The sequence below is a fragment of the Grammomys surdaster genome, unplaced genomic scaffold (genome assembly GCF_004785775.1).
Source record: "Grammomys surdaster isolate TR1022 unplaced genomic scaffold, NIH_TR_1.0 127, whole genome shotgun sequence".
NCBI classification, from domain to species: domain Eukaryota; kingdom Metazoa; phylum Chordata; class Mammalia; order Rodentia; family Muridae; genus Grammomys; species Grammomys surdaster.
The window spans coordinates 5,227,735-5,240,575 of NW_021604585.1; positions in this window are offsets into that span (position 1 = coordinate 5,227,735).

Below are 12,841 nucleotides of genomic sequence, written 5' to 3' on the forward strand. Positions count from 1 at the left end.
GAGAGAGAGAGAGAGAGAGAGGGGGGGGGGGGGGGGGGGGGGGGAGGGGGGGTGGGAGGGAGAGAGACACATGGGTAAAAGCAGTAATCAAAGCAGAAGACACACACATGCACACGCACGCACTCACGCACTCACGCATGCACGCACGCTCTACGGGTTCCAAGAAAAATTCAACAGTGGAAGAAGATACAATGAAATCAGACGCTAAACAAGAACCAGACAAAAATAGTAGAAAGAAAAATATAAAAATGAATATCAGAAACCAAAAGCCAGTTCTTTAAAAAAAAAAGTATATAAATTGATTTTTGTTTTCTTTGTCTTGGGCAATGAAATTCAAAATAGGTAATTGCTTACTATCAAGACTATTTGAGCCGGGCGGTGGTGGCACAAGCCTTTAATCCCAGTACTTGAGAGACAGAGGCAGGCGGATTTCTGAGTTCGAGAGTTCGAGAGTTCGAGGCTAGCCTGGTCTACAGTGAGTTCCAGGACAGCCAGGGCTACACAAAGAAACCCTGTCTCGAAAAACCAAAAAAAAAAAAAAAAAAAGGCTATTTGAAATTTTAATTTAAAATACTAGCTGAGGGCTGGAGAGACTGCTCAGCTATTTGAGCGGACTCAACTTTGATTCCTAGCTTGTATGTCAGATGCCTCACGACACTGCAAACGGATGCGGATGCATCTGGCTTCCAGCGCATCATCCATGTACACATGTCTACAATATGGACAGATAGATAGACAGACACACAGACACAAACACACACAATTACACAGTATAGTGGTAATATTTTAAATCAGAGGCACACAATTTGGCTTGTTCTTAACCAGCTGCCATGTTCCCGACTAGCCTAGGCCTGTGGCCACGAGTTCCGGCTCAGGCCCCTGGCTCAGACGGACAGAGCCACCGGCCCTGCCACCCACGAGACGGCCAGCGTGGGAGATAGCTCTGCCAATCTTCCATGCTGTCTCTACAAGGCTGGGCTTTGCCCAGACCATCCCGCCATCCACATGGGCTGGTAGAAATGAGACTCTAAAGCTTAAATATTAATCAAAGGCTTTATGTATTTGGTAATGCTCAGTAACAATATGCCCATACAATTAGACAGTGTTTCCCAATTAGCTAACTAAATATAAGTTGTTACCCGGGACTGCTCTCCATACCTGCGTGGCTCTTCATCCTCCTACATCTTCCCCCCCACTTCCTTTTTCTCTTTCTCTCCTTACTCCTCCCATCTTAGCTCCTCCGACAGCGCAGAGTTAAAAACAATAAAAATAAATCTTTCAAAAAAAAATAAAGTAAAATACGGGCCAATAATCTTAAGTTTTTGATTTCTTCTGTGAAGTTTGAGAAATTCTCTCCTATATTGAAAGATCACACTAGTTCAACAGAGGAAAGACTGAGTTGTAGCTGAAGAGTTTGGAATGCAACAATAGCCTAGTGATGTATCTAAACAACAAGAACAAATCAAAAAACCAAAGGATTAACACTGCTTTCTGGGCTCTTTGTGGTTTTTGGTTTTGCGGCACTGGGCTTTGAATTTAGGGCCTCTCACAGAATAGATAAGCCTTCAGCAGCAAGCTGCACCCCCAACCCCAACCCCAGCCGTTCCTTATGTTTTTATTTTGAGCGAGGCTCTCTCTAAAGTGCCTGGGCTGTCATTGAACTCACTCTATGTGCCTGACAGGTTCTGAATTTCCCATCTCTGTGCCTTGGCATTCTGACCAGTGAGGGTTACAAACCTGTGCCAACAGGCCTGGGGTGGGCGTTCACTGAGTTTGTGACAATCCACCAAGCACACATGATGCATATTTTATTCCATATGAATACTATTCTTTAAGAAAAAAAAATGTAAGTGCATTTCTTCACTAGTACTAAAGTATTTACTAACTAGCCATAGACACATCCCCGTGTACCCAATACCAAAAGAGATGAAAGGCAGAGGCAGCTCCCAGAATCTTTGTACATTTCTTTCTCACGAAGATAGCATGCGTGAGGATGGATACATACCAGGCCAGAGGCTCCCACGAGCTGACAACTGATTAGCTCAAGTGCTGCCTGTCTTTGTTTTCGATAAAACCACACACAGCCCAGCCTGCTCCTTCAGGTCACCAGGCCTTGCCCCTCCACTCCTGCATCACTGTCCTGTATTGTTTCCACCGCTGTCCTGACCCTCAATGCCCTCCCCAAATCTCTTCAAGAGAGCAGCTCCCACAAGTCACACAGAATGGGGCTTGTATTCTTTACGTTTTTTAATGCAGTTTGGTTGTTGTGTTTTTTTCAGTGCTCAGGATCAATCTCAAGGCTCAGGTGAGGTAAGCCTACTGTCTGAGCTACATCTCTTGCCTTGAACTCAGTATGTATAATCTTCATAATTTCTTTCAACATCACTATAGCTAAACTGTGCTTTCATAGGGTTGTTGTTCTGGTGCTTAGGATAAACCCAGGGCTTTCCTCCTTCTAAGTATGTGCCCTTCCACTGAGCTGTTATTTAATCAATTACTATGTGCTGCCTCTAGGTGCCACTTTTTTTTTTTTTTTTTTGGTTTTTCGAGACAGGGTTTCTCTGTGTAGGTGCTATTATTTAATATAGTTATTCTAGTGTTATTTAAAAATATTCAAATTAGCTGGGCGGTGGTGGCACATGCCTTTAATCCCAGCACTTGGGAGGCAGAGGCAGGTGGATTTCTGAGTTCGAGGCCAGCCTGGTCTACAAAGTGAGTTCCAGGACAGCCAGGGCTACACAGAGAAAACAAAAAACAAAAAAAAATTAAAATTAAATATTATTTTATTATTATACATATTAAATATTATTTAAAATATTAAATAATTTTTGGTTATTTTAATTACGTGTGTGTGAGCTGTGTGTGCAGAGGGATCCCCTTTGGAGCTAGAGTCACAGGTGAATGTGAACCACCAGATGTGGATGCTGGGAATTGAACTCAGGTCCTCTGGACAAACAGTAACTGCTCTTAACCACAGAACCATCTCTCCAGCCTTATTTAAAATTAATTATAAATCAATCTATAGTCTTCTCACTATGGTATCATGTCGTTCTTCTTTACTCTATTTCTAAGCATTGATATTCATAGAATCAGATTTTTTAAAATGTGCTTTTGTATCTTCATCTAAAGTTATTCCTGGAAACATCTGCACACACAGCGCAGGCTAATGAATGTGCTGGGGACATGGAGGAGCAGGCCTATGAGCCCAGCATCTGGAGGTAGAAGCAGGGGGAACAGCATTTCAAGGTCAGGCTAACAAGTTACATTATAGTCAGAAGAGTTCCTTAAGTGAGATGTCTGTTGGAATCTAGGATCAGAGGATGGGAATGGAAACAGTCTGTGCTTTGTGTGTGTGCTCTGTGTGTGTGTGTGTATGTATGTCTGTGTGTGTGTCTGTGTGCGTGTGTGAGATATTTTGTGGGAGTCAGCTTTTCTTCAACCCTGTGGCCCTGGTCAGGCTTGAATGAAGTTTCTTCACTCACTAAAACATCTCTCCAATTCTCATTGTGCTTTTTGTTACTGTTTGACATGGGGTCTCATACAGCTCAGGCTAGCCTCAAACATTTTATATAGTTCAAGGCTGTCCTTGAACTCCCAATCATCCTTCACTGCCCCTCAAGGGCTGAGACGGCCGTTCTGGACCACAGACTCAGGCCACTGTGTTCTTTTCGGAAAGATGAGCATTATGTTTTGGAAAACTGAGTCAAGATTTGAAACAATTCTTACTGTTTGCCAAGGATGACCTGGAAACTACTATGTAGCCCAGGCTGACCTCAAACTCATGGCAATCCTCCCGACTCAGCCTGCTCAATGCTGGGGAATTAAAGGCATATAACATTGTACATGTCTATACATGTCTGTTAAATGTACTTTAACTTTTTCATGAAGTTTTACATTATAATAATAATTATATGTCCATGACAATTGTGGTCTTATTGTTTTTATTTTTTAAAAAAAAATCTGTTTTAAAGTGTATTTTATGTATATGAGTATTTGGCCGGCTGTGTAGTACTTGGGTGCTCAGTGCCTCAAAGACCAGAAGAGGGCATCGGATCCTCCTGAACTGGAGAAACAGCCATGTAGGTACTGGGGATTGAACTCAGGACCTCTGGAAGAGCATCCAGTGCTCTTTACTCCTGAGCCATCTCTCTACTCCTTTAAAAGTGTTTTTTAACTTGTGCCTATTTAGCACCTAGAAAAGGCAGTGGGCACATAATGTGTATTCCATAGGTATTTATTGAATGAATGAATGAATGAATGAATGAACAAAAGAAACCTGATTCCCCAGATCTTTCTTTTCCTTACTATTTGAACCCCACAGATGCTGTGTTTTTATAGTGGATTGGTCTGGTGCTGCTTATATTCAAATGCTAAATTCTGTACCCCAAGATCTGGTTGTTCCAAGACTAGGAGCTCCTCAAGTATACCAGCTTTTGTTGTATAAACCTGGCCTCCCAAGTTATTCGTGGTTGGTTAATAAAGATGTCTACAGCCAGTAGCTGAGCAGAAGAGGTAGGTGGGACTTCAGTTCCTGGACTTGGAGTCTAAGACAGGGACCATAAGGAGAAAGAAGAGGACCTAGGGAAAGAAGGAGACATGAGGTAGGTGGGTCATGAGTCCATGGCCATGAGGGCTGGCCTGTTGGAGTAGGAGCAGCCCTGGAGGAGCATGGCAAGTGATGTCTCAGGGTTATTGACAGGGAAGTAGACAGAATAGCATAGAGGGTTGATAGCTACCTAGCTCTACTGCTTTTTTGTTTTGTTTTATTTTTGTTTTTTGAGACAGGGTTTCTCTGTGTAGTCCTAGCTCTCCTGGAACTCACTCTCTAGACCAAGCTGGCCTCGAACTCAGAAATCTGCCTGCCTCTGCCTCCCAAGTGCTGGAATTAAAGGCATGTGCCACCACTGCCCGGCAGTTCTACTGCTTTTAAGGCTTATTATAAATATAAAAGTTTATGTCCTTTATTTGGGAATTAAATGATCTAAGGTGGGGTAGAAACCTCCAAATAATATTTGTGGCAGCAGTGCTTGATTTACTTTCTTCTATATAGTTAGAACTAATGTCTGTCTGGGCTTGATAGCACACGCTTTTAATCTAGTACTTGGCAGAGGCAGATGGAACTCTGTGAGTTCAAAGTCACCCCATCATGTATAATGAATTTCAGGACAATCATGAATACGCAGTGAGAGATATTGTCTCAAAAACAAAACAAACTAGAGGCTGATACATTTGGATCATTAGTATTATAGTGATTTTGTTTTGTTTTGTTTTTGTTTTTTCGAGACAGGGTTTCTCTGTGAGGTTCTGGCTGTCCTGGAACTCACTCTGTAGACCAGGCTGGCCTCGAACTCTTGAACTCAGAAATCTACCTGCCTTTGCCTCCCAAGTGCTGGGATTAAAGGTGTGAGCCACCACCGCCTGGCTGTGATTTTGGAGTATTAATGAGTCAGTCTAAAGAATATTAAACAAAAATACCTAGCTGGGCAATGGTGGTGCATGCCTTTAATCCCAGCACTTGGGAGGCAAAGGCAGGTGGATTTCTGAGTTTGAGGCCAGCCTGGTCTACAGTGTGAGCTTCAGGACAGCCAGGGCTACACAGAGAAACCCTGTCTTGAAAAAAACAAACAAACAAAAAACAAAACAAAAAAACCAAAACCAAAACAAACAAACAAACAAACAAAAAACCCAAAAATACCCAAACTGGCTGTTCTCAAGAGGTAACTATAATCTCATGCTGAAGCTTAAGAAAAAAATGTTCTAAAGAGAATCCAGGCTTTGTGCCCACTAGGTCAGCACTCCACTCCACCATCTGGGCTATTTCTCAGCTTCATGTAGTTCTTGATTGTAGTCACTGTGATTGAGTTGCTATGGAATCTTGATGTGGTTTTAATTAGCATTTTTCTTGATGGCTAAGGATCTGAATTTTTTTTTCATATACTAACTGGCCATTTGTATTTCTTCCTTTGAGACATTTGTTTTATTTATTTGTTCATTTAGAAACCCTTGGATGTTCAATTTTTAAATATCAACATCCTCTTAGAGTCTACGTGACAAAGCTTTTCCTACTCTCTGTTAGCTTCATTTGGATTGCTTTCTTTGCAATGAGAATCTCTCTGTCTGTCTGTCTCTCTGTCTACTCTCCAAGGTGTGATGGTTGCCTTAATTCTTCCATTCTCCCCTCTCTCCCTTCAAGTAACCATCAGATCTTGTCTCAAAAAACAAACCCAAGAGGTGGAGGCAGGAGGACCACCAAAGATTGAGGCCAGCCTGGTCTAAATGACAAGTTTCAAGTCAGCCTATGCTACAGTGTAATTCTCTGTGTCAAACAAAAACAACTAACAACAAAAAGCAGAGTTGCTGGTACAGGCCTGTAACCCCAGCACACTGCAGGTCAGAAGTCCAAGGTCATCTTTTGGTACGTAGCCAAGTTCTGCTTCAGCTTGGACTCCATGAGACTCTATCTCAAAAAAAAAAAAAATTCTTTTTAGGGCCACAGAGATGCAAAATGGATAAAGGTGCTCGCTATAAAACCAAACAACCGAGGTTGGACATAATTCTCACCTTTAATCCTACCACTGGAGAGGCTGAGGCAAAAGGGTCTCTGTGAGTTTGAGGTTAGCCTGATCTACATGAGTTCCAGAACAGCCAGGGAGACATAGAGAGACTCTGCCTCACCCTCCTACAACAACAAAACAAAATAAAAACAGACAGACAGTCAGGCAGACAGACAGACAGACAGACAGACAGACAACCGGAGTTAGATCCCCAGGGTGCACATGGTAGGAGAACCAACTCTTTCCAGTTGTTCTCTGACCTCCATACAAGCACTATGGCACACACACAGACACACACACACACACACACACACTCAATAAAAAATTTAAATATCAGATAGTTGCATAGGTTTATTTCTGGCATCTGTTGTTGTTGTTGAGACAGGGTCTTATGTAGTCCTGTTGGCTTCTAAGTCACTGAAAGGTCTTGAACTTTTAACCCTTTCACGTCAGTGCTGATAATACAGGTGCAGGTATCTATACCCAGTTCACATGGTGCTGGGGATTGAACCCAGTGACTAATACACACTAGGCAAGCCCACTACCAACTGAGCTAAAGCTCTGGATTCTTTATTTTTGAGTCTTCTATTATTTTGTTGGTCTACATTTCTGTTTGTACCTGTGTGCCTATACCATGCTGGTTTTGTTACTATGGCTCTGTAGTATAATTTGAGATCAAGTACTGGATTGCATTGGCTACTTAGGGTCTTCTGTGCTTCTGTGAGTTTTAGTATTGCTTTTCTAGTTTGATCAAGAATATTAGTACATTTTGATGTGTATTGATTTAGGTAGTATAGCCATTTCCACAATATTCTGTCAATCTATAAGCATGAACCAGATGTCCTTCCGTCTTCTAGTGTCTTCTTCAAAGTCTTAAGTGTTTCAAAGTGCTGGGCGGTGGTGGCGCACGCCTTTAATCCCAGCACTTGGGAGGCAGAGGTAGGCAGATTTCTGAGTTTGAGGCTAGCCTGGTCTACAGAGTGAGTTCCAGGACAGCCAGGGCTATACAGAGAAACCCTGTCTCGAAAAAACAAAACAAACAGACAAAAAAAAAGTGTTTTAAAGTTTTCATTGTAAAGTTCTTTTACCTTCTTGGCTGGGTTTATTACTAGTTTCTTTATTTAATAACCTTTTTATTTTTTTTTCAAATATACATTTGTCTGAACAGGTTTTCTCAAGCAGCTGATGTATCTCGACACTTTGTGTTCCTGGTGTAAATTACAAGGGTTCTATGCTTTGATACCAACTGGTAAGTCCTTTACTAAATTGCTCCTGAAAGGTTTCAGTCTCCCAGAGACCACACCTGGAATAATGAACTTACACTTGGACACTTCCTTGCAGAATTTGTCAGGTGCAGTTTTGTCAAACAGGACTGGAGGGGTGAGCTTGGCTGGCCCTGTCTTTGGGACATTTCCTTCTGGCCTTGTCCCCTGATCTGCTTACTGTGTCTTCCTTTCTTATCTGACTATTCGCAACTTTCTTCATCTTTTTGTCTTTGGTGTCATGGTCAAGTTCAAAGCTTGGGAGAGGAGGCAGCCATGGCAGCCCTAGTCTACTAGGTTGGTTTATTTATTTATTTTTAAAGGCTATTGTGAATAGGATCCCAGACACACACACACACACACACACACACACACACACACACACACACACGTCATGCTCCAATTTCTTTCCTAGAAAGTTCATTATTGGTATATAGAAAACCTACTTTTTTGTTGTATGTTTATTTCATATCCTGCTACTTTGCTGAAAGAGTTTAACAGCTCAAAGTGATTCCAGATGAGTTCTTAAGGTTATTTTGTTTCGTTTTTGTGGTGTTGGGAATTGTCTTTAGGACCTTATGCATGCTAGGTAACTCTTCTACAACTGAGCTATATTCTCTGTCCTATAGGGTCTTTTAAGTATAGGGTCATGTTGTCTGTAAATGAGTATACTTTGATTTTGCCCTTTCTGTTTATATATTTTTAACCCTCTCCACATTCCTGTTCTAGTTTGTTTTATGTTGCTGTTATAAAGCACTGGCCAAAAGCAACTCAAGGAGAAAAAGGGTTATTTGGCTAACAGATTCCAATCCATCACCAAGGGAAGCCAAGGCAAGAACCTCAAGTGAGGAGCTGCCTCCATCAGATTGGTCTGTGGGCATGTTGTGGGGCAGTTTTCAAATTGCATTGATGTAGGAGGCCCCAGTCCACTGTGGGCGGTGCCATCCCTAGCCACATGTGACTGAATTGTAAAAGAAAAGTAACCGAGCAAGCCAGAGAGGGGTAGTAAGCCAGAAGGCATTGTTCCTTCATTGGTCCCTGCAGGAGTTCTGCATCTAGTTCCTGCATTTATTGAGATGGTCATGTGAGTTCTGCCCCTAAGTTTATTTGCGTATTGTTATTACTTTTTTTTCCCTTTAAGACAGGGTTGTAAAGATCCAGGCTAACTTTGAACTTGCTACATAGCCAATCATGACCTTGAACTTGTGATCTTCCTGAGTTCTAGGGTTGTAGATACATATTACTATGTTTGGTTTATGGGGTGCCTGGGATCAAACCCAGAGCTTCGTGTATGTTAGATGTGGCTCTTCTGTCTTAGTCACATGCCTGGCTATGCGTTATATATTTACTGATATCCATATGTTGAACCGTGGCTTCCAGGAATGAAGCCAGCATGTTATCTGAAAAGTGCTGTTGAATTGAGTTTTCAAATGTTTATTGAGAATCTGTGTTTCTGTGTTTATCAGGGAAAGAGTTATCAACTTTTTTTTCTTTTCTCCCTCTGCCCTCCTTTTTTCTTTCTTTTGTTCTAACTGTATCAGTTTTTGGCATCAGAATGATACTGACTTCAGTTTCAAACCCAGGACAAAAGGCTGAGGTACCTATTTAACTATCAAAGCAGATCTGGCCACCAAGTTCTCTCTGCCTTCCTTAGTCCCTACCTGTTACAAGGCGCTGCAGGCTGCCATACCCTGCCCCCTACCCTGAACTCCCCAGCCTAGGGGACTGGGCTTCTCTTCCTTACATAATCCAGTCTTTTTGGTTACCTGCTCTGCTTGCACCTTTGGGCCTCCTGGCTGCTGTACCTGGCCCCCTTTCCACTCCCTTGCCTTCTCCCACATGGCTCAGCTCGGGGTCATGAACACTCTTGATTCTCCCAAAGGTCCCTGCTTCTGGTCCCTTTTCCATGTGTCTATAATAAACTTTCTCTTCCACCATACCTATGAGCAGTTTTGTTTCCTTTCTTTTCCTTCTTATTTCTTTTATTCGTTGAACTTACAGAGAGCATGTCTTAGTTAGAGTTTTACTGCTGTGAACAGACACCATAGCCATGGCAAGTCTTATAAAGGACAACATTTAATTAGGGCTGCTTACAGGTTGAGAGGTTGAGTCCATTATTGTCAAGGCAAGAGCATAGCAGCAACCAGACAGGCATTGTACAGGCAGAGCTGAGAGTTCTACATCTTCATCAGAAGGCTGGTAGTAGAATACTGACTTCCAGGCAGCTAGGGTGAGGGTCTTAAAGCCTATACCCACAGTGACACACCCACTCCAACAAGGCCACACCTCCTAATAGGGCCACTCCCTAGGTCAAGCATATACAGACCAACACAGAGTGCTTGGTTATTCTCCAGTCGCCTGTGTGTCGTTGTGTGTGATAGCTCACTGTGTGTGATAGGTCACTGTGTGTGGTAGGTCACTGCATGTGATGATAGGTCGAGGGGTACTGATGACAGATGCGGAAGGTCTGACGGAGTGCAGCAGGGAATTCACCTAGTCCTGAGCCTTCCTCCATGGGGAGACTTTTCAGTCTGATTGTTTGCTATAGCTCTGATATAAATTGATATGATTCTGTCTCGAAAAACCAAACCAAAAAAAAATTGATATGACTTATTATATCATAATGATAGATAGGTCTGATATTACATTGATCAGGTACTACTTGATTTGATTTGGGTTAGTATATTTGTAGGGATTTATCCCTTTCTTCTATCTATTATAAAGTTCCCTTTTCCATGTCTAGTTTTAATTTTTATTTTAGTAATGCAAGGTGTAGTGGTACATGCCTTTAATCCCAGCCCTAGGAGGTAGAAGCAACTGAATTCCTGTGAGTTCTAGGCCACCCTGGGCTTTATAGTGAGGCCTTGTCTCAAACAACAACAATGACAACAATAACAACAACAGCCTTTTTTATTTTATTTTTTAAGATTTATCTTATTATTAATGTGTGTAAATGTGTCTGTGTATGTGCACTTGTGGGTGCTCCCACAGAGCCCTGAAGAGGGCACTAAATCTCCTGGATCTGGAGTTACAGTTTTGAGTAACTTAATATGGATGCTGAAAACTGAACTCATGTCCTCTATAAAAGCAGCAAGCACTCTTAACTGCTGAGCCATCTTTTCAGCTCCAAAAGTCTTTTTTTTTTTTTTTTTTTAAAGTCAATACATGGGGACTGGAGAGATGGCTTAGTGGCTAAGAGCACTGACTGCTCTTCCAGAGGTGGTGAGTTCAATTCCCAGCAACCACGTGATGGCTCACAACCATCTGTAATGGGATCCGATGCCCTCTTCTGGTGTGTCTGAAGAGAGTGACAGTATACTCACATACAATAAATAAATCTCTTAGCCGGGTGGTGGTGGCGCACGCCTTTAATCCCAGCACTTGGGAGGCAGAGGCAGGCAGATTTCTGAGTTCGAGGCTAGCCTGGTCTACAGAGTGAGTTCCAGGACAGCCAGGGCTACACAGAGAAACCCTGTCTCGAAAAACCAAAATGAATAAATAAATACATAAATAAATAAATAAATAAACCTTTTTTTAAAAAAGTCAACACACAACTAAAAGTAAAGGCAGAGGAGGGAAGAGGTAAATGGAGGAGAAACAGCAGAAAGAAAAGATGATGTATTTGAGTGACTTCTTTGTGTGCTCTCTAAAATTGAAGTTAGGGTGTGGGCTGGGGAGACGATGAAGCAGTTAAGAGCACTTGCTGCTCTTCCAGAGGACCTAGGTTCAAATCCCAGCACCTCCATTGAAGCTTACAACTATCTGTAACTCTAGTCTCAGGAGATCCAGTATCTGACTCTGATCTCTGTGGGCACACAGTGCACACACATATGTGCAGACAAACACGTATCCTCATAAAGTAGAAATTAAGGTGCTAACCTTGCTGGGTGTGGTGGAGCATGCCTTTGATCCCAGCCCTTGGAAGGCAGAGGTGGGGATGGTTAATGCTACACGTGGGAAGTATCTTCCAAGTATATTTGGAGTTGGGGAAACAAAGGCAATGCTGAGATCTGTACAAAGCTCCAGTCTCCACACTTTCAAAATCCACTCGGCATTAACACCTTCTGGAGGGGTGAGGCTGTGCTCTTCTGGAGGACTGAAGCTGTGATCCTTCGGAGGGGTAAAGCTGTGCTCCCTGGAGATTTGAAATTGTGTTCCATTGGAGGGGATGAGGCTGTGCTCCCCTGGAACTTTCCATCGGAGCTTTAGTTCCTTCACCCGGCTAGTTGTTAACCTCACCCAGAAGAACGAGCTCCTGAGTACCATCCATCCCAAGCATAGGGGCATCCGACTCCTCGGTCACTAAGGGCAGGGCTCTCATCCACGGTATCCTGCACTACTCTCATCAGCTTTCTCCAACCTGCATCTTGTGGCTTCTGAGAAGCCAGCTCTGCTGCCCTTCTCTAAGGCTGCTCTTAGGGCTACATCTCACCTTGGAGCTATGTCAGGTTGGTCCTAGGATCCTTGGCATGGCATTATTCCTTGATATTAGGCCAACAATGTAGCTCAGTCTTAAAGAAGGGTTTCTTCCTTTTTTTTTTTTTTTTTTCGAGACAGGGTTTCTCTGAGTAGCCCTGGCTGTCCTGGAACTCACTCTGTAGACCAGGCTGGCCTTGAACTCAGTAATCCGCCTGTCTCTGCCTCCCAAGTGCTGGGATTAAAGGCGTGCGCCGCCACCGCCCACCGGTGGTTTCTTCCTTTCTAAAGTTTTTTTTTTTTTTTCCTCCAGCAGAGTCTCACGTAGTTCCAGCCAGCCTGGGACTCTCTTGCTATCTAGCTGGACATGACCTGGAATTTCTGATCACCCTAATCTTTACCTCTCAAGTTCTGAGGCTGTGCCCCTCTGGTGGCTTAAATGAGAACGGCCCCTATAGGTTCATGCATTCAAATACTTGGCCCCTAGTTTGTGGCATTATTGGGGGAGGTTTAGAAGGTGTGGCCTTGTTGGAGGAAGTATGTCACTGGAGGCAGACTTTGACAGTTTAAAGACAGGGTCATTCCTAGCTACTTCCTCTGTGTCATGCC